Source organism: Hakea prostrata, chromosome 10 (genome assembly GCF_041222555.1).
Source record: "Hakea prostrata isolate BN-2017 chromosome 10, UWA_Hpros_2, whole genome shotgun sequence".
NCBI classification, from domain to species: Eukaryota; Viridiplantae; Streptophyta; class Magnoliopsida; order Proteales; family Proteaceae; genus Hakea; species Hakea prostrata.
This window is the reverse complement of record NC_142609.1, coordinates 15,630,015-15,651,759: the sequence shown is the minus strand read 5'-3', so window position 1 is coordinate 15,651,759 and position 21,745 is coordinate 15,630,015. Positions and strand designations below refer to the sequence as shown.

The 21,745-nt window shown below is 37.5% G+C and overlaps 3 pseudogenes; all 3 read left to right on the top strand.

Annotated features, from left to right (window-relative positions):
• The first annotated feature begins 6,155 nt into the window (after positions 1 to 6,155).
• LOC149002154 (vacuolar iron transporter homolog 4 pseudogene) lies at positions 6,156 to 6,853 on the top strand (annotated as a pseudogene).
• A 5,009-nt stretch (positions 6,854 to 11,862) lies between these two features.
• Positions 11,863 to 12,738, top strand: LOC149002153 (vacuolar iron transporter homolog 2 pseudogene; annotated as a pseudogene).
• Positions 12,739 to 18,032: 5,294 nt separating this feature from the next.
• On the top strand, positions 18,033 to 18,973 carry LOC149002152 (vacuolar iron transporter homolog 4 pseudogene; annotated as a pseudogene).
• Positions 18,974 to 21,745: the final 2,772 nt, after the last annotated feature.

Sequence of the window (21,745 nt, the reverse complement as noted above, 5' to 3'; positions counted from 1 at the left end):
GGCTCAGAAACTGTTAAGAGCCATTGATGACCCAAATGCTTTCTTTGAGAGCATAGACCTTGCTATGAGGACCAAAGTTATGGAGAATTCCATTGGTTACATGATCTTGAACATTATTGATGGGGTGATTAGATGTCTTAGTGAGGATGATCACATGAAGGTGTGGACCAAGCTTGAATAGATTTATCACAAAAAGAATCTAGGTACTAGATTTATCTAAATGAAAGATTATATGGTTTTAAGATGAATTAGTTTGTTAGCATAGATCAAAATCTTGACATGTTGAAGAAACTTGTTCAAGACTTGACAAGCATTAGAGAAAAAAGTAAGTTGGATGATCAAGACCTACCCATCATTTTGTTGAATTTCTTATGTCATGATTATCTTGTTGTTAACAATTTAATAAAAGACGCCTGTCAAAATATATCCTTTGACCAGTTATTGAGTCTCTAAAGAATAGGGAGTCTAAGTTGCTGGTATTTTGCAAGGGCAAGGTGGGGGTGGGGAGAACTTGTTTGTAAAAGGGAAAGGGTTTAAGAAACAAGGGAAACACAATAATAATAATAATAATAACTTTAGCAACAAAATGATAAATCTAACCAACCACCTAAGTTTGTTTTCTTTTGTTTTTTGTTTTTTGTTTTTTTTTTTTTTTTGTTTTTTTTTTTTTTTGATTTTTTTGTTTTTTGTTTTTTTTTTTTGTTTTTTTGTTTTTTTTTGTGGGTAATAAAGAAGGTTGCCTAAAGAGGAATCACTATGCTTATAAGAGAAAGCTTAACAAAAAAGAGACATTACATAATGATTAGCCTTCTTCAAGTATAATCATGCTAATATCTTTAAGGCATTAACTATTTTTAATGTTGATAGGCATGATGAGTGGATTCTTGATTTTGGTTGTACTTTCCATATATGCCCTAATACTGCTTGGTTTGCTTTCATCAGTGAAATTCATCATTGTATAGTATTTTTGGGTCATAATAAAATATTTATGATCAGTTGGCCACTGTGGGACAGCCTGTGAATGATGAAGAACTCTGTCTTCATGTCTTGAATGGTTTGGGAGTTGGATACTTTCCTTTTATAACTGTCATTACCACTCCCAATTCTCCCATCTCCTATGATGAATTTTGAGGTATGTTATTGACTCAAGAAACTCGGTTAAAAGATGAACTAACAACTGTTGACTCTTCTTCTCCTATGGCAAACATGGCCACTAGCCAACCCACCCCTACTAGGCCTCCACGTCAGCCTTACCGAGGATGTTTTTCTCCAAGAGGCAAATTTGGTCATGGTTGTTTTCTCTCCTCATCGTGGCTCTCATACACATCAGCCACCTCATTAAACTGACAATCATCTTACCTGCAAGATTTGTGATCGTCTTGGACATAGAGCAAAGGACTGTTACCAGCATTTCAATCATGTCATTCAAGGTACCTTTAATGCAACTCGATCCATCTGTGAATATCTGAACTTTCTAGTGCATCTCTTCTAGATGAAAATTGGTACCCTGACTCTGGCGCTACACATCACATCACCAATGTTATTGAGAATCTTCATATTGTGCAACCCTACCATGGTTCAGATCGGGTTCAAGTTGGTGATGGTGATGGTCTTCCTATCAGTAATATTGGTAACATGAATATTGGTACAACTTCTTCTCTAGTCTATATGAAGCCTGTTCTTCATGTGCCATCTATTTGCAAGAATTTATTACCGGTCTCTCAATTCACTAAGGTTCATAATGTTTTATTTGAATTTCATCCTGATTTTTGTTATGTGAAGGATTGTACGATTGGGAAATGTCTTCTTCAGGGCAGTGTTAAGGATGGATTGTGCCAAATTCGATTGGGCTCCAATCACTCTCCCAAAATATTTGTTGGAGAAAAGACTTCTTTTTGGAATTGTCATTCACGTTTGGGGCATCTGACCTTCAAACTTGTTAAAATTTTAATTTCTAATTTTGAGTTGCTAGTCAGTTTAGATGATTTTGTTTATGTTTGTGATGCTTGTCAGAAAGGGAAATGTCACAAACTCCATTTTTGCCCGTCAAAATCAGTTTTTGATGGACCTTTGGACTTAATATTTTCTAATGTTTGGGCCCCCTCTCCAATGGAGTCTCTTTAAGGGTTTCGATATTATGTGATTTTTGTGGATAATTTCAACAAATTTAGTTGGTTTTATCCTATGATTGTTAAATCTAAGGTATTTGGTATTTTTAAGAGATTTAAGTTGCTTGTTGAAAATTTCTTTCCTTGAAGAATCAAGCGTTCTCATAGTGATTGGGGAGGCGAATATAAAACTGTCTCCACTTTCCTTCAAGAACATGGTATTGAATCTCTTGTCCTCAAATTCATGAGCAAAATGATGTTGTTCAGCGCCATCATCGGTACATTGTGGAAATTGAATTGATTTTATTAGTACATGCTTCTTGCCCTAAAAAGTTTTGGATGCATGCCTTTGAAATTGCAGCTTTTCTAGTTAATCATTTGCCTACTCCATTGCTGAAAAATTCCTCTCCATATTTCAGATTGTTTAAAGTTCAGCCTGATTATGACTCTTTGAGTATTTTTGGTTATGCATGTTATCCATGTTTGAGACCGTAAAAAAAAAAAAAAAAAAGCTGGAATTTCGGTTTGAAGTACATGTCTTCTTGGGATACAGTTCTCTCCATAGATGATACAAGTGTTTTAATCCTATTACTGGAAAACTCCTTATTTCTCGACATGTATTTGATGAAAGAAGATTTCCTTTCCTTGCAAGTGAGGTAACTCCCTCCCCTACCCCACCACTTCCCTCCATTTTAGGGCCTCCACCTTTAGTGCGAAACCCTACCCCCCCCCCTTCCCTCAATTTTAGGAGCCCCACCTCAATTGAACTCTCCTGGAGAATCCTTCACCTCTACTTCTCCTATTGGGTACCATACCTCTTCCCCTATGGCCTCTTCTCTTAGGCCCCACCTTTCTAGGGTTTCCCCCACCCCCTTGGCTGAATCCTCTCCCTCCTCACCTCCCTTGGCCGAGTCTCTCTCTCTTATTCATCTAGTTGTTGACCTACCCTTTGACTCCAAGGCTACTCTACCACCCATCACTTCCCAACCTTCACAAACACTCATCCTATGATCACTAGATCAAAAGTAAACCCTAGGGCTCTTCTCACTGAAATTAACACACCCACATTGAACCTAATTCCTTTACAATTGCCAACAAATACCCTCACTGGCGGAAGGCTATGGATGAAGAATTCACTGCACTTTTGAAGAATGGTACTTAGTCTCTTATCCCTCCTCCTTCTTCTCATAATGTCATTGGCTTTAAATGGTTTTTTCGAGTCAAGCGACAGGCAAATGTTTCTATTGAAAGACACAAAGTCCGCTTAGTGGCTAAGGGTTTTAATCAACAAGAAAACCTTGACTATCATGAAACCTTTAGCCCAGTGGTCAAACCAACTACCATTCGTCTAGTCTTGGCTCTTGCAGTTTCACGGTCTTAGTCTATTCGCCAATTGGATATTCAAATGCCTTCCTTTATGGGTTTTTGAATGAAACTGTGTAATAAAGCAATCACCTGGCTTCACTGACTCCCTTCATCCTAACCATGTTTGCAAACTTCACCGGTCTCTTTATGATTTAAAACCGGCTCCTCGTGCTTGGTTTGACCGGCTTAGCTCATTTCTTGTTGAATATGGGTTTATTGGCTCTAAAACTGACACCTCTTTATTTAATTTTTTTGGTCTTCTGGCACTATGTATTCTGGTATATGTTGATGATATTATTTTGACTAGTAGTTCTAACACTTTATTGGCCCAATTCCTCAGTGATCTTGGCTCTATTTTTTCACTAAAGGACTTGGGCTTTGTTCAATATTTTTTGGGCATGTTTGTCACTCGATCTCATGATGGCCTTCATCTCTCTTAATACTAGTATATTCAAGATCTTCTTAAAAGGGCAATATGTTTGCTTGCAAGCCTGTCTCTACTCTTGCCTCCACCATTGACAAACTCAGTAAGTTACAAGTGAATTAATGGCGGATCCTACTCTCTATTGGAGCATCGTTGGTGCTCTTCAGTATGCAACTATAACTCGGCCTGATAATCAATTTGCAGTCAATAAAGTTTGTCAATTCATACACTCTCCCACCGTTAATGATTGGTCTGCCATCAAGCACATCTTATGCTACCTAAAAGGAATTTCCTCTAATGGCATTTTTATTCATCATCGATATCTGAATTCTTTATTGGCTTTCTCTGATGCAGATTTGGCCGGTTGCCTTGATGATCGAAAATCTATTGGTGGCTATGCTATCTTTTTGGGTTGCAATCCTATCTCTTGGAGTTCTAAGAGGCAAAAAAAACTATAGTTCGTCCTAGTACTGAGGTAGAATATCGAGCCCTAGCTAATAAGGCTGCTAAACTCACTTGGTTACAATCTTTGCTAATAGAGTTAATGGTTTATCTGCCTTCTGCCCCTATTCTTTGGTGTGATAATGTGGGGGTCACCTATCTTACAGCCAATCCTGTCTTCCATGCACATACTAAACATGTGGAGATTGATTTTCATTTTGTTTGGGATAAGGTTGCCAAGGGTGATCTCCAAGTTCAATATATATTTACTAAGAATCAGCTTGCAGATTTCTTCACAAAACCTCTATTGCATCAATGGTTCAGTACTCTTTTGTCCAACCTCAAGGTCTAATCTTCGCCCTTTAGTTTGAGGGGGGGGTGTTAAGGATAATAATGGTTTTTTGTAGTTTGAGGGCAAAACTGGAAAATCACAGGCAACCTTAGCCAAATCTAGTGTTGCCCTAGACACCACTACTCCATGCATGAAATGCTTCAAAACTCCACTCAAACTCAACTACCTCTATGCGTGCAGACTTCAAGAACCAGACTCAAACTCAACTACTCAAGAAACTCCAACAGATTACATCTTATCCACAAGTGGATTAGACTTAGAGTTACACTCAAACACACAAGAGACATAGTTTTCTACCAAACACAAATAGATAACTTGAGTAATTCAAACTCTAGAGTAAGAGTCCAAGAATAATGTTGAGGAGGACTCTTGTAACTATAAATATGTAATTTGTACTATAGTAATCACATTCCTGTGGACGTAGGTTGTAGAGATTAATCGAACCATGTAAAATTGAGTCTCCCCCCCCCCCCAACATTCTCTCTCTCTCTCTCTCTCTCTCTCTCTCTCTCTCTCTCTCTCTCTCTCTCTCTCTCTCTCTCTCTCTCCATCACCCAAAAATGTCTCTCTAACCCCAACTTATTAAGTAAAATTGAGCCTTCAACATATTTGATGCCACATTAATTAAGTTAGAATGCTACAACAAAATTTGAACCTTTAGTTCGTAGCATGTAATTAGTATTGGTGTTTCTTTGTACACAACAAGCTTATATCTTGCAAAGTGTTTTTCCCCTATAAATATTGTTTGTTGCATCTAGACCTTCTTCGCATCACCCAAGTCAATGTGATACTTGCACTCAAAGGAAGTTGGAGTGGCCCGACCTTATATAGGTTGGGGGACTGCCTTTGACACTCAAGTTAGTATAAGCACAATTGTAGAAGGCTTTGAGAGAGGTTCTCAAAGTGTAAGGAATATTATTGAGTCATTCCTCATACTTTGTCAATCCCATGAGTGGGGTTTATATAATGATTACCTTGATATGGCCTCTCTGTTGATTTCACCCACTTAGTGAAGAGTGGGGTGAGTTTCCTTAGGAGGCACGTTATCTTTCCTTAGTGATTTTCTTGATGGACTCATATGAAACCGTTACTCTGAGAGTCACTCCCCCACATTTGTTATGGGCATATTGGGTGGTTACTTCTATAATTGGTCCCTTTTTACTTAGTCTTTCTTCAAGGCTTTCTCCGAACTTGATGTACTTACCTTGACCTGGATGCCTCTCGAGTGGTTCCTAAGGGGTTTTCTCCCCGAGAGAAATCCCGACGGGTTCTCAATAACTTTCGATGGGGGAATTTTCACACTTCCCGAGGGGGTATGGGAAATTCTAACCTTGGTGTACTCGGGCTAGTCACCTTCCACAACACTGTTTAACATAAAATGTGGTTTCCATACGCCATCATCAACCTCCTTCCATCCTTTCTTTGCATAATCGAACAACATACTTTTCTTTCTTACCTGAGTTCAATGGCAAACCTAGAAGCTAGCATCCCACAACCCTTTGAGGCTCTTGAGATTGAGATTCCTAACAGCGGTATCAATTATGCCCAAAGAGCACAATGGCCTCGAGCTGTAGTTCTTGGAGCCAATGATGGGCTGATGTTGGGAGTTAGAGCAGTTAAACAGGTTGTGAAATCCATGATCCTCATTGGTTTTGTAGGGATGGTTGCAGTTGCATGTAGCATGGCAATAGGAGAGTTCGTATCAGTTTATTCACAATTAGATATCGAAGTATCTGAGTTGAAGAGACAAAATGGTAGTGAGAATGGAAAACAAAGTGAAGATGAGGCAGATAGTGAAGATTCACCAAACCCATTCATAGCAGCTACAACATGGGCTCTTTCATTCATAGTTGGAGCTGTGGTGCCACCAATATCAGCATCACTTATACAATCATATAAGGTGAGGTTGGGGGTGGTGATTGCAATGAAGGTTGGCTTTGGTAATTTGTGGAGGGTTTGCTGCATACCTGGGAAAAGCGACTGAAAAGATCTTGTTTGAGGATGTTAATCGGGTGTTGGCTGGCCATGGCCATAACCATTGGATTGACCAAATTGATAGGACTTTCTAGAGCCTATTGGCCTAACTTATTGGAGACTCTGGCAAATGCTCGTTTAGGGAAAAGAAATTGGTTGCGAGTGTGGCCTAGGCCAAAGCTCCAATGAGTCATCTTTTTTTTTTTTCTCGCTAAAAGGATCATTATATTAAGCGAAGAAGAAAAAGGAAAAATGCATCAATTAGTACCTTATGAGGAAACCAACCTTGCTCACTCGCAACAATTGCTGCCCCCAATACACCCTTCCTCGCTGGTTCCTACTCAGGTTAGAAAATTACTAACTCATCAAAAACGAAATCTAGGACATCTAGAGGCATCCAAATCAAGATCATTAAGGAAATAAGCTGACCAATGAATGTTTATATCAGAAGCTCCTATCCTAGCTGCCGAATTTGCCAAAAAATCTGCCACCATATATGTACTTCGGGACATGTGAGTTATTATTATATTAATTTTTTATTTATTTTAATATTTTTTTTGAATAGATTTTAATAAAATTCTAATTTCTACATTCTCTCTATTGAAGTATTTAAATTATACCCAACTTATGTAATAATATAGGTCATCAGAATAGTTACAATCCAATGGTATAATAGGCCTGAGGGAGAGCCCGATTAATCATAGAGCCTAGTGTTATCTATAAATAATAGTTGGAAGCAACAGTTGAGGTGTTTCAAACTAGATATTAAGGGTGTAATGTTTTAAGCAATCATGTGCTTAAAGCCTAACCCCTAATACTCTCTTCTGTAAAATAATATCCTAAAAAAATAGATGGGTTGGTTTAGTCCCAAATATTAAAAGGGATTAAAATAAAAATATGCCTTTGAGTTTAATTTCCCTTACCATCTTGAGGACCAACTCCGTGGCTTATATATATATATATATGTTTCATCGGTCATATATTGGAAAATACTAAAAGACAAAGGTCCTACGTTCTTATTAACACCCAAGATAAAACAAGATAATGGTGGCCTTATGACTACCTCCAATATTATGAAGTGGTGGCTGAAAAGGCAGCCTCCCATTACTACAACGATGGAATAATTTGCCACAAGAAATAGCCTTTTTCTTCTTCTTTTGCAGCCCGTTCAATCTCTTTGACAAGAGTGTCATAAGGAGAATTTAGAGCACTTACCCTTCGTTGAGGCACCAAGATTCTAAGATGTCATTCCAGATTGAGATCCTCACAGATCGTCCACCAAGTGCTCCTAATTAACTCTCAAGTAGATGGTTCTCTTGTAATGGAACATGAAGACTACCAATTGTTAGAGACTAATCAGAATGGCTTCCATGCCCCTTCCTCCTTGAACATCATACTCATAAGTCACGGAGGCATTGAAACACATACTTCAACCATTTTACCATAGTAGTTGTGAATAGCTTCCATGCCCCCATCCTCCTTGAGCAAAATATTCATTTCTGGATTTGGGTCCATTGGGCATGTCAAAAATATTTTCCCATTATAACATTGAGTGCATTTTTGCCACTGATGTGAATTGAAGTGCACAAGCATGTTAGAGTCCCAAGAACTCGAAAGAAACACAACATGTGCATTTGACTTCTAGGAGAATGTTGGATTCACCCCATGCCCCGATGCCAGGACTAATTGCCTTTTTGGGAAAAGGCAACTAAAACCTCATGGAGTCCTTTGAGGGCGAACTTGAACCGATTCTAAACTAAAATAATTATTGTTTTTTGGGGAGAAGGCAACAAAACTCGTGGAGTCTTTTAAGGGCGGACTTGAACCCATCTAAACTAATTTATTTACCATTCTTGTGAGGCCTCCCTCTGCTGACCGAAATCGCATGTCAAGCTCATTGAATCTGTTGCAGCCTTTATGGTTGTGACCATCATGAACTGCTGGACTTGCAACTTGATGGTGACGATGGCTATATTTTGGAATACAGGCCAAAAGACAACATAGATGTTCCATGAAACACAAACCAAAGACACATCACAACTACAAGTCTCCATCATCCAAAGGGATGAGGGACAAAACTGAACTAAAAAAAGAAAGATAAAAACTCTACGTAGAGTGATGAGTTCTGATTTGATTGATGTCCCTTCCATCTTACATGCTTCTCCTTAAATAGGCACAAAGGTAGTTAATTGCGGCCATAACTACCTTACAACCTGAATTTTGAAAGAAAAAAAGAAGCGCCATAATTAATAACTTATATTAACTTCTACAACTCCTATAACTACTACAACTTCCATAACCACTCCCTCATAACTACTTGAAACTAACTTTGAGATAATCTCCCAAAAGCTTGGGGGAACAAAAATTTGAATTCAAATAAGCAACCGCTAACAACTATTGCAATTGTTCTGTTTTGCCTGATAAAAACTAGTTTCATCCCAGGTTAGCGTTGATGTAATCCTGATATTCAAACTTATCTTCTCAACCTAATCCAAATATGTTGAACCGGGTTCATCTTTGGCCCAACCAATATTGGTAATTTTTTGAGAACAAACACATACGTATTGATTTTTATTCACTTTAATGCACGGAAAACAGCACTGGTGATGTAAAAGCCCAAGGATCCTTTCACACAGGGAAGAAGGGATGGAGAGAAGGCACGGAAGTTGGTTCGATAAGAGAGGTCCAGCCATGGATAGGTGTAACCTTTGGCATGAGATTTCTCAACTAGGGCTGGCTATTTGCACCCCTTCACTTAAGGTGACATTAAGCTTACCCACTCCATTGTCTTAGGATGAATATTATGGATTCAGCTCCAGACTGGAAATGGACCTACTCACAAATTTGAAGGGGTATTTTGTCTTTTTTGAAAAATCACATGTCCATGGGGTCTACCTGATGTTCATTAATTGTAAGGGGTAACTCAAGGGTTGGCGCTCATAATTTCTGTTTCTTAAATGATACCTTATGTAATTAAAAAAAGTTGTATTTATGAAATGTATGGATTTTTTGTTTATCTATTCTTTTTATGTTGAAATGTAATAATAAAATTCTAACTACCCCTAAAAAAAGGGGGAAAAAAAAAAAAAAAAAAAAAAAAAAAAAAGAAGAAATGCATGCCTAAACCTTAATTTTTTTCTTCCACAGAGGCTAACACTTGTTATGGTGACGAATACTGAAGTATTCTACTTCTTTTATCGCATGAGAAGGCATTATATTTTACTCGGCATAGTAGCTGAGAAGAAAATCCAATAGGTTAAGAGAAGCATTTATCATTCTTTAAAATAATATACTTAAACCATGCCATTGGTTTTGTTTGTAGCAGTGGAAATTGAAAAGGATTAAAAAATAAGTCGACATAAAAGAGGTCTAATTGACCCAAATCTGGAAGTTTAAGTTCAAGCTTCATGAATATCTAGAAGTCTGTCTCCTTCCATGGATAACCACTACCAACACATAATTTAATCACAACAATTTTTATTGAGTCTCGGCTAATGTCTTTGATAACAGAATATCAGGACCAACAAGGGGAGAAATAAGAATGCAAGTTTTGTCATTTCTACCGAGTGAACAATCTAGTTTTGGAATTTTATTCTGTTATTTGTTTAATACTATGTAAATTTTTCCTTGACTAAACAGGAGGTTTATACAAATACATAAAGAAGCCTTAGAAAGGCCAACAAAAGGCAAATTTCACAATTAGAGCAAAGCTCCAAATTCAGAAGTGTCAAAACAAGGAGAAACAAAACAAGAAAGCAACAAAGAGTGTGAAGATGAGTACTCGTTAAATATTTTAAATCTTTTTCTTTCTTTCTTTTCCTTTTTTTTTTTTATTTTTTATTTTTTATTTTTTTTATAATTTTTTATTAATACATCTATTCTTATCTTTTAACCACAAAAAGATATCATAATCAATGTGGTTATACATACATTCCTAGATCATTTGTAAACCATTTTTTAAAGGTAGTTATTGGAGTCAATGGCATTCTAAGTTGGATTTCATTTATCTTGCTGGAAGTAACATTATAAATAAGAAACAAGAAATATAGAAAATTGACTTGAAGTACATAATATTTGGACAGTCTAACTTTGCCAATATAATAATAAAGCAAGAAAAATGTTGGAAGAATATAGAACATATTTTTAAGATTGTTATGATACATCAAATATACGAGGGAAATAAGAAAATAGCGTTGAAAAAGGGTCAGGTTGGGCAGGCTCTTAAAACCCCATCATTGACATTGGATACCCTATCTTGTCCCTGACCTTGACCTTGAACCCTTATGGGCTAAGCATGGCCATTTCTGGCCCTCATTGGCCTGATTGTGCCGAACTGAGTAGGCCCCAGCCTTGACTACAAAACAATAAACATTCTATAGGGCTTAAAGTTGAATTTAGGGTTAACATCCAGGTCGAAGTCAAGGTCGAAGTCAAGGTCAGGTAGTAGTAGATAGGGTCAAACACTCAATCTTTACCTTAATTGGCCAAGCCTATCCCTTACTGGCCTCATTGGTCTTGATTAGGCTAGACCAAACCAAGCTAGATAGCCCCAATCAGTCCTATTCGTGACCACATAATATAATAGGTATTCCATAACCAGGGTTGAGATAAAGGTTAAATTCATGGTCAATATTAGGAGCTAGATCACGAAAGGGTAGGGCCAAGCTCCACGGACGGGGTCTGACACTCTACACTGACTCGGACCCTAAGCTATGGCTGGAATTTTCCTGCCCTGTCCTGCTCCTGAAAGTGAAATTTTGACATCCAAACCAAAGTTGCCATAGGCTGTTAGAGCCAAACTTGCACACCTAGGTGCAACTGGATAATGAGATCATAAACTTAAGAAAATGAATGTTAACAAAGTGTGATACTAATTCATATTAGGCCAAGGAGGTCCTGAGCAAATGTTTTATGTTTCATATTCAATTATATAGTGATCGTCTCATCGTCTTTTTCATTTTAACTTTAGTTTGAGAGTGAATCGACCAGTTGAGCAACTCAACGTCTGGTAAAATAAAAACTAATGTTTTTCTTCCAATTATTTTCCAAATAGAGGACAGAAGATTATATCATATTTGATGTCACATTAAGTCAGTGTGCTGCATGCATGCTCTAGCAGAATTTGAACTTGTAATATTGGTGTTTCCCTATAAATACTGTTGATCATAAAATGTGGTTTCCATAGCCATCATCAACCTCCTGATTCCATCCTATCTTTGCATAATAAAAAATTGTTCTTTTCTCTCTTATCAAGTTCAATGGCAAACCTAGAAGTTGGCATCCCACAACCCATTGAGGCTCCTGAGATTGAGATTCCTGACAGCGATATCAATTATGCCCAGAGAGCACAATGGCTTCGAGCTGCAGTTCTTGGAGCCAATGATGGATTGATATCAGTCTCTTCCCTGATGTTGGGAGTTGGAGCAGTTAAACAGGATGTGAAATCCATGATCCTCACTGGTTTTGCAGGGATGGTTTCCGGTGCGTGTAGCATGGCAATAGGAGAGTTTGTTTCAGTTTATTCGCAGTTAGATATAGAAGTATCTGAATTAAAGAGACAAAATGTAAGAGAGAATGGAAAACAAAGTGGGGATGAGGGAGATAGTGAAGATTTGCCAAACCCATTCAAGGCAACTGCAGCATCTGCTCTTTCTTTTGTAGTTGGAGCTGTGTTGCCACTAATATCAGCATCATTTATACAATCATATAAGGTGAGGTTGGGTGCGGTGATTGTAGTGGCAAGCTTCGCTTTGGTAATATTTGGAGGGTTTGCTGCATACCTGGGAAAAGCACCTGTAAAGAGATCTTGTTTGAGGATGTTGATCGGGGGTTTGCTGGCCATGGCCATAACCTTTGGATTGACCAAATTGATCGGACTTACTGGTGCCTAATGGTGCATACTCATTTAGGGAAGATAAGTTGTTAGGGAGTATGGCCTAGGCCAAAGCTCCGATGAGATGAGTAATATCCTTCTCCTCCCCATATCAAAAGAAGTTAATGCCTCCTTGTTTGGGCGATCGAGGACAAATAGAAACTCTACTGGACCGCTATTGTAAGCTTAAATCCTCAATGTAACACACATGGTTTTATTTGAACTTTGGATGTGGTTGTGAGTCATTTTTCCCTAGTTTATTTTAATATTTGAATGATGAATTTGAATAAATTTCTAGTTTTTACGTTCTCTCTTCAATTATTCTAGTCCAACCTTCACGAACCAGTGCCTCTATTTTTCGGTTTGAGCCAATTGTATAGATATGAAGATTCTATTACAAACTTAATTCATAATTTAAATTGTTTCCATAAATTATTTGATGTACATACTCTTCTCTAATCACATTTGGCATGTTGACTTTTGAGAACTAAATCACTAGAATATAATTGGTAAGATTGCTCATTAATCTTGAAGATTTTGCTATAAAATGTCTTCCTATTTATAAATTATTCTATGTAGATTCTCCTCCTAATTACATTTAACACATTAACTTTTGAGTCTTGAATCATTGTGATAGAAGTGGTAAGATTGGGATAGAATCGCAAGAGAAATCGCCTAAAAAGTGCAAGAAATAACATAAAAATCTCAAAAAATAAATGAAAAAATGATATTTTGGAATATCGCGATATAACGCTATATATTGCGATACAAAAGTCGGTTTTGGCTGGGGCTTCGTTTCGCCCCATGCCGATATCACCAAAATTCGGGATATTTCGGCAATATTTTGTTCCATAGTATGACCAATAAAAGTCAAGGCTAGTCAACATATTAGTATTTGGTCAGTTAAGGCTGCATATCTATCTGAGCAACTAGACTTGCTCAAATTTGAAAAAGCAAGCAAGCGAATGAAGGAAAACAATACTTTTCATTACCTAAAAAGTTATTACAAAGGCGAATTCAAGGAAGTGAAAACAAAAAGGTTACAAGTATTCATTAGCGTAGATGAAAGGACTTGCTGGAAAGTGGTTGCAGGTGAGGAGTTGAGATTGAGCTAGGGATTCTCAAACCAACAAGAACGGAAGTTGGGAGTTGTGATTGAACATAAGAAAAAGTTAGACCTCCAATGCTTGTTACAAAGTATTGAATGCTCAACAAAGATATTATGTTTTTTCCAATCCTCATCAGTGAAGGTGGTCCTCTTGGAAAAATGGTACCAACCAAATTGATTACTCTTCTTCAACATAAAATAATTTACAAAGAGAGGGACAAAGGGAGGTTTGAACATTTTCTAAACATAAACCCATAAACAATTGATGTGCCTCCAACTGCTGGGGTTGATCTAACTAGTTTGGTAGTGGTCCATGATAGCTTCGGTTCAGTCACTCAAAGGAATCCTAAGGCCACTCTCCAAAAAAGCCTCATAAACAGCTATCTCTCCAAGATGAGTATGGTAGGCATGTTCCTTAGGTTTAGGGACTTTGACCTTGACAGTTTCTGGGACATAATATAGGCTGAGCAGCTCCTCAAGTACCTCAAATTGGAACCATTTAGGCCCAGCAAAATAGGGATCGAAATTGGAATGGTCACTAGTGGCCATATCCTTGTAGGCAAGAACACATTCATCAACAACATTAAGGAGTGGAGTCTAGTGAGACTCACCCTCATCATCGGCAAGGGCTTGGTCACTAGATTCCCCCCTAGTAAAACTGGAGGGATGGAAGTAATGGAAGTAGGTGGTGGAACTTATTGGAGAGAAGCAAGGGGTGGAATGTACTAGAGAAGTATGGGGTGGAACATATTGAGGAATGAGGTTTGGGGAAGCCTAAGAAACGTCAGGCTTGACATAAATGGTTTGGCCCAAGTCCTCCATCTCTAGAATTACATCTCTGGTCATATTTCCCCTACCAGCATTAAGAGTTTCAAACTCACCAGAATCCTAAGACATTTTCATGATAAAGAAATAACAACTAGAACTAAGCGGGAGAGGAAAGGAAGATAACAAAACAATGGAATAACACCACAAATTCAAGAAATAATGAGAAGAAACTACAAAGTTCATAGAGAAATGCAAACAAACGAAATCAAAGAAACCTGAAACAAAAATGCAATGAGGAGCAAAGAGAAGGGAACAAAGACTTGCTGGTATGGTAGAAGACTGGAAAACCCTAAGAATGACTGGAAATATGACAAACGGAGCTCTAGTGGTAAGCTTGGGAGCTGAGCACGAAATACTTGTAACAGTGAACTCAAGTAGCAAAGGAGGCAAGTAAAGAAGACGAATCAGCTGAAGAAAGGCAATTGGTCATTCGAACAAGGCACCAGAACTGGACATCCATATCCTATTGAGATCAACCATGTGTTATAATTGCCTGATCATCTAAATGATAGGTTACCTGACCAGCCACATACCATATTGATGCGTCCAAAATCTGCTCAGCCCTTAGACCTCCTAAGAATGACCTGCAAAACAAAGCATCAGATGTGGCCCGACCACTGGGGTCGGAGAATCCACCTCCAAAGGCTAAGTCAGTTGATGAACTTAATCACAAACGGCTCTACTAGAACACAGAGCTAAGGAATGAATAACTGGAATACGATTCAGATGGTAAGCATCTGAGTGTGTTCACATTCGAGTGTGTGTATCTAGATCTCCCTCCCTTGTGGGGAGGCAATGTTTATATAGAGTTTACCTTCGAATCTTCTTCGTTGGATGTATATGAGCCTTCTTTGGATAGCCGTTGGATCTCAACAGATAGATCCGTTGAGCGATAGACTTCTATTAGTTTGGACTAGTAGAGGACTCCTAGGATAATCCGATCGTTATCTGATGATTATCCTTCTGAAAGTGATAAGTGACAGCCGTCGAATTCTGCCTGCCGTCATTAGGTTAATTAACCTCCTCCATAAGTATTGGATTAGGGCGTGCTTGTGGCTGATTAAGTTTTCTTCCTCAGCAAGCTACCTCCTGAATCCGGCTCGTTTGGAAACGAGTCGGTTCCCTTTGTCTTGACCGGAGTCGAGGGTCGAACCAAGAGCGAACCAAGTTCGATATTTTCCTAGGTTTTAATAACACAATCAACAAACCTACCACCAATTTTCCTAGGTTTTAATTTTGTTTGGACGTCATAAAATTTAAAATATACACATCCAGAAATAAGCTTAATATTTTCCTTTCTTTTCTTGACTTTGAAAAATATTTTGATGTCAAAGAAAACACCCCTATAAAAAATATAAAAAAAAAAAAAAAAAAAAACAAAAACAAAAAGGCAAAGCATGAAGATACATAGATGTGGAAAAAGACTGAAATGCAAAATACCTAGCTACGTATGTAAGAAGCATGGTTCAGTGATGAAGTCTGAATTAATGTTGTGCAAACCTTTTGTTGTTTTATTTTTTATGAATAAACTAAAAGTTTTTGTAAAATATTTGGTGAAAAAAAAAAAAAATAAGGGATGAAAGTGAAGTTGTAGAATAAATATATCCAACTCAATTAATGATGTAAGGACAAGGAAAGGAAACATTGTTCATTAAAAAAATAGAGCTATCTAGTACTTGATGTCATTGTATTCTGTGTTGATTTCTTGGTGGTGATTTTTTTTTCACTAAATAAATAAAAATTTTATTAAAACTTGGCAAGAAGCTTGGAAAGACTCACAAAAGGGCAAAATCCACAACTAAAGCCAAAAAAAAAATTGTTGAATACTTGTAATCCTCTTCCTTTTCCTTTTTATATTAAGATAGGAAATAATGGTACTTCCCCCTTCTTATATTTCCTCCCCTAATATTCCAATAACACTATTAATCATTTGTAAGATTCAAAGATGCCATCAATTGTATCTTTCATTAAAAAAATAATTGAAATGACAACATTAGATTTAACGTGCTCATTTAAACTCAAAAATTAACTTTCTTATTTTCAATCTCATAAAGGGATAAAGAAATACCTTCACTTATCTTACTTTTGCATAATGAAACACCAAACCTCCCACCACTACTACCTCTTTCCTAACTCCACCTTCCCCTGCAACCACAACCACTATCTACTCATCCAATTCAACTTGTAGTTTAAAAGATCTACGGAAGACAAGGGGGAAAAAAAAAATAAATACTACAAATGAAACTAGGTGACTCGACTAAACAGGTTCTTTTTTTAAAATAAATTGAGTCAAATCTAACTCTGTTAGTACAATAATAAAGCAAAAAAAATTAAAATATTTTATAATATTTTTTTATCTATAAAATATACGTAAGTATGAAGTAGCAAGTTTGAACTAACAGAGTTCAACAATATGGCCTTGTTCCGATGGGTGGTTATTAGAGCTATGCTCTACCACGCCTTTGACTCACAATGAATAAGATTGTGATTACCAAAAAAAAAAAAAGTTTGAACTAATAGAAAATAAGGTTACTAATTTATTTCTTTTTCCCTTCTGTGGTTAAAGTTTTTGGTAAGACCAACATTACTAGATTAGGTTCACAAAACAGAAAGGTTACTAAACTGGATTATGAAATAAATAAACAAGCCAACCCCAGTAGCCAATTGGACCCCGACATTGACAACTTAAAACAACTTCTAAAAGAAAATCCATCTTAAAACAATAACATGTGAGTTTAATATTTAAATATGTGAGTTTATAACGGCATTCACAGATTATAGGAAATTTGGAATGTCATTGTCTAGGCACTCTTCATGATCCAAGCACATTTTGAGATGAATCATTATTTGAAATTGAATGTATAATTCATAGGACAATCCGTAGCATTATTCTCCTCTTTTCTCATTAATATGAATAAATGCCGGCATCACCTTGTCTTCTCTGGGCTAGATCAATACACACAAAAAAAAACAGATGATTGTATTAATTAAATAACCAACTAAATTACGTGGTACGTAACAGGTACGTTCTAGATTTTACAGAATCATTGTTTATTGCCTTGTGGATATTTCCCGTTTGGTCGTCACATCGTGATACTTGGCGTTTTATATCATATACTTGGCTTAGTTTGTAATTGATGGGAGCAATAGAAAATCCTAGCAGAGTAACAGAAACACTTCCAATTGGGTTTTGTGCTAGTCATCTGCAATGGCCCAGATATAGTTAGTGTTATAGACTATTAATCAGTTAATGTTGTTGATCATTAATTGTTTTCCAAATGATAAGAGGACAGAAGATGATATCAGATGTGATGCTACATTAAGTTGGCATGATACAGGCATGTTCTTGTCAAATTTGAACCATATGTTCATAAAAATCATGTAATGAACTTTGGTGTTTATATGTCTACGTGTGAATGTATGTTTAATGCAAACTAGGTTGTCTCTTATTAGATTCTCTACTAGTGATACAGTGTAATAAACAAGCCCAAAGGCATTATAATCTTTTCTCTATAAATAGGCTTGATAAGGGAATGCGGCTTCCACAAGCCTTCATCAAGCTAGTTCCATAGCCTTTCTAAGTAATTAATTTCAGTGTTGATTTTTTCTTCCTTGTCAAATCTAATGGCGACCTTAGAAGCTGGCAACCCACAAACCAATGAGGCATTCAACATAGAAATCCCTGAAGATGATATCAATTACATACAGAGGGCTCAATGGCTTCGAGCTGCAGTTCTTGGAGCCAATGATGGATTGATATCAGTCTCATCGTTGATGTTGGGAGTTGGTGCAGTTAAACAGGATGTCAAATTCATGATTCTCACTGGTTTTGCAGGGATGGTTTCTGGTGCATGTAGTATGGCAATAGGAGAGTTTGTATCAGTTTATTCGCAGTTAGATATAGAAGTATCTGAGTTGAAGAGACAAAATGTTAGAGAGAATGGAAAACAAAGTGGGGATGAGGGAGACAGTGAAGATTTGCCAAACCCATTCAAGGCAGCTGCAGCATCTGCTCTTGCATTCGTTGTTGGAGCTGTGATGCCACTGATAGCAGCAGCATTTATTCAATCATATAAGGTGAGGTTGGGGGTGGTGATTGCAGTGGCAAGCTTGGCACTGGTAATGTTTGGAGGTTTTGCTGCATACCTGGGAAAAGCACCTGTGAAGAGATCTTGTTTGAGGATGTTGATTGGTGGTTGGCTGGCTATGGCCATAACCTATGGACTGACCAAATTAATTGGACTTACTGGAGCCTAAGGGTCTAACTAGCACACTGGAGACTATGGCATATATACTTTTTAAGCAAAAAGAATAGTGAAAGGAGTGTGACCTACATACGCTAGAACTCCCATGAGTCATATCTCTCTCATTCCCATTAGAAAAGGAATCTCAATTCTTCTTTTTTCTGTTTTTTTGTGAAGAGATGGACACATGAGAGTGTTGATATGGGCAACGCTCCTGAATGAACATATGGTTTTATTTTCCTCCTATATATGTAATCTTTGATATATACATGTCTGAATTTTCTTTGTTTAATTTGATATTGAACGGATTTTCTAGTTTCTACATCCTCTCCTCCCTAGAATAAATCCTGAGAAATAGTTGAGTTGAATTTAGTCCCTAGTATATATTAAAAGGGATTATGACTATACATGTGTCCTGAGTTTGACTTCCCTTACCACTTTAGGGGCAACTTCATGATTTCTTTGGTTCTCATCAGTAGTATGCATATATTAGTGGAGACTGCACATGATTAAAGATATGGTTCTATTATGGTTCTCATGCTTAAAGGCTTCATGAGATGCATTTACCTTGGCCTATCCTTCTTCAGTTGGGAGATCAAAAGCACAAAATTTTGCTTTTATCACTGATAGGTTAAGAAGAAAGCTTTCGGGCTGGCGAGAAAAACTCCTTTCCCCGGCCAGAAAAGAGGTCCTTATCAAAACAGTGGCATATGCTCTTCCAATCTATGCTATGTCATGCTTTCAACTTCCAAATGAGATATGCAAAAAATTGAGCAATTGATTGCACTTTTTGGTGGAAAAATAACAATGGCCAAGATATTCATTGGGTTAAATGAGAAACCTTATGCATGAAAAAACTTGAAGGGGGTTTGGGATTTCACGATGTTCAATGTTTTAATAAAGCCTTATTAGCAAAATAGAGCTGGCGTTTACTAACTAATCCTAAATGTTTATGAGCACAAGTAATTTCTGCAAAATACCTTCGTCATAAATTCATCCTTGAAGTCGAATACTCTAGGAATTGTTCATGGGGATGGCAAAAACTTTTAGCAAGAAGAGAAATTATAATCCGTGATATTCTTAAGCAAGTGGGCAATGGCTTTGATACATCTCATTTATAAGGATCCATGATTACCCAGCTTCCCTATCCAGTCTCAACAATATGTCTATGCTAGCGTTCAACAATCCCATTTTGCTCATGGGTGTGAGGACAAGGTAATCTATGGTCAATTCCTAAATTAGTTAGGAACTTGGAAAACTGTGCAATATTCTCCACCCCAATCATTATAAAGACATTCGATTTTCTGGCCAAATAAATTCTCAACTAGTAACTTGAATTTTGAAAAATACCAAGCAACTTAGACTTAAGTGTTAGAGGCTATATCCAAATAAAGCCACTCAAAGCATAAAAAAAGATCGCATACTAACGATATCCTTCCACCGAAACAATGGGGCAGGGTCCCTAAACATTTGAATAAATCAAATCGAAAGGTTGTGCAAAAATTGGCTTGGAGAACCCAAAAAGAAGTTTATGACTCTTCCCTTGCTGGCAAGCACTATAAAAAAATATATAATAACAATAAAATAAAATTTCTTTTTGATGGAAGGTAAATCAAAAGTAGAAATCAACTACTAAACAAATTTAAAATTAGGGTACCCTAGTTGGGAAGCCACTAAGAAAGGTAGATTTTTCTCCAATAAAAGCTTGCACATGAGGCCAAATTTTCTCCTCGATAGATAGATCAAACTAGTAATCACGTCCACCCAATTGGTATCCATCCACCCAAATACCCGAGGGAGTGATCCACAGTCACAAGATCAGGTCTCAAACAATCACAAACCATTCCACACAATAGACCAATCATGAGCAAGAATAAATCAAGTCATATATAATAATAAAGAGGTATATCAAATAACAAAGATCTCAAAAGGATCTTAAAAACTAAATCAGATTGCGGAAGTGATGCCAAAACTTAAATAGCCAGACTGGAAAGAGCATCAAATCGTTTTACATCAGGTAACTTTCCTTAATTAAATGGTAACTATGAATCTCAAAACGGCAAATAGTATTAATCAACTCATGAGTCACGCTAATTCTGGTACGCACAGTCGTGACACATACATTCGTCATCGTGTATGTTGTAATGCCCGTAATCCGGTACGTCATATGGATGGATCATCGACACTTCGTAATCTTGATACGCGGCATAAGAATCTGCAATAAAATCTAAAGAAACAAACCCTCGAGGGGTGAGCTTAAAGAACTCAGCAAGTAGTCCACAAGCATATAACCATAAATCATAGCATAAGTCAAGATATCATTTAATGTGACATGATATAAAATGCAATGCAGTAATGCTACCATGCTCTAACTGATGCAAGTCTCTATATGGTAGACACGCATTAAGATATGACACCAACCTCCTCTGGGTAGGTCTCGTCACTCTAATCTCTCATGGTTTGATTACTAGTCTTGAGATCCCAGGTAAGGGGTAAAGTCATCCCTCTCGAATCATCACCATGATTGGGGTTCAAGTCACCACTCTCTCACCACACCATTGGCATGAGTACTGGCGCGTGTCCGGGATATACCTAGCCCAATGCAAGTCAACTACTCAGTCACGTCATCCTAGGTTCAATACCTCCCCACATGCATCCCACACTCTTGGTTCAGTATCCTCCCCTATCTAGAGTCAACATATCCTATGGCTCCAAACAACTCAGACTATGTCTCCTCTTAACACTATTGATCATCCAAATATAATGGACAGGAAGCTCTCATATCCTCTCACGAATTAGTTGCCGGTCTTGAGCACCCATGAGCCCAAGCTTATTAAATGCAAACCTACCAATGAAAACCCCACAATGTGGTTGTCTCCTCTAACGGGTTGGTTACCGGTCTTGAGTGCACACCACCCCCACACTGCTACCACGGGTCACTCGGCATCAATGCCTCCACCGATAGTGTGTGACATGATAGGGTCTAACCATGTTCTTCTAGACCTCCTAATCACTAAAGACAGCAATAG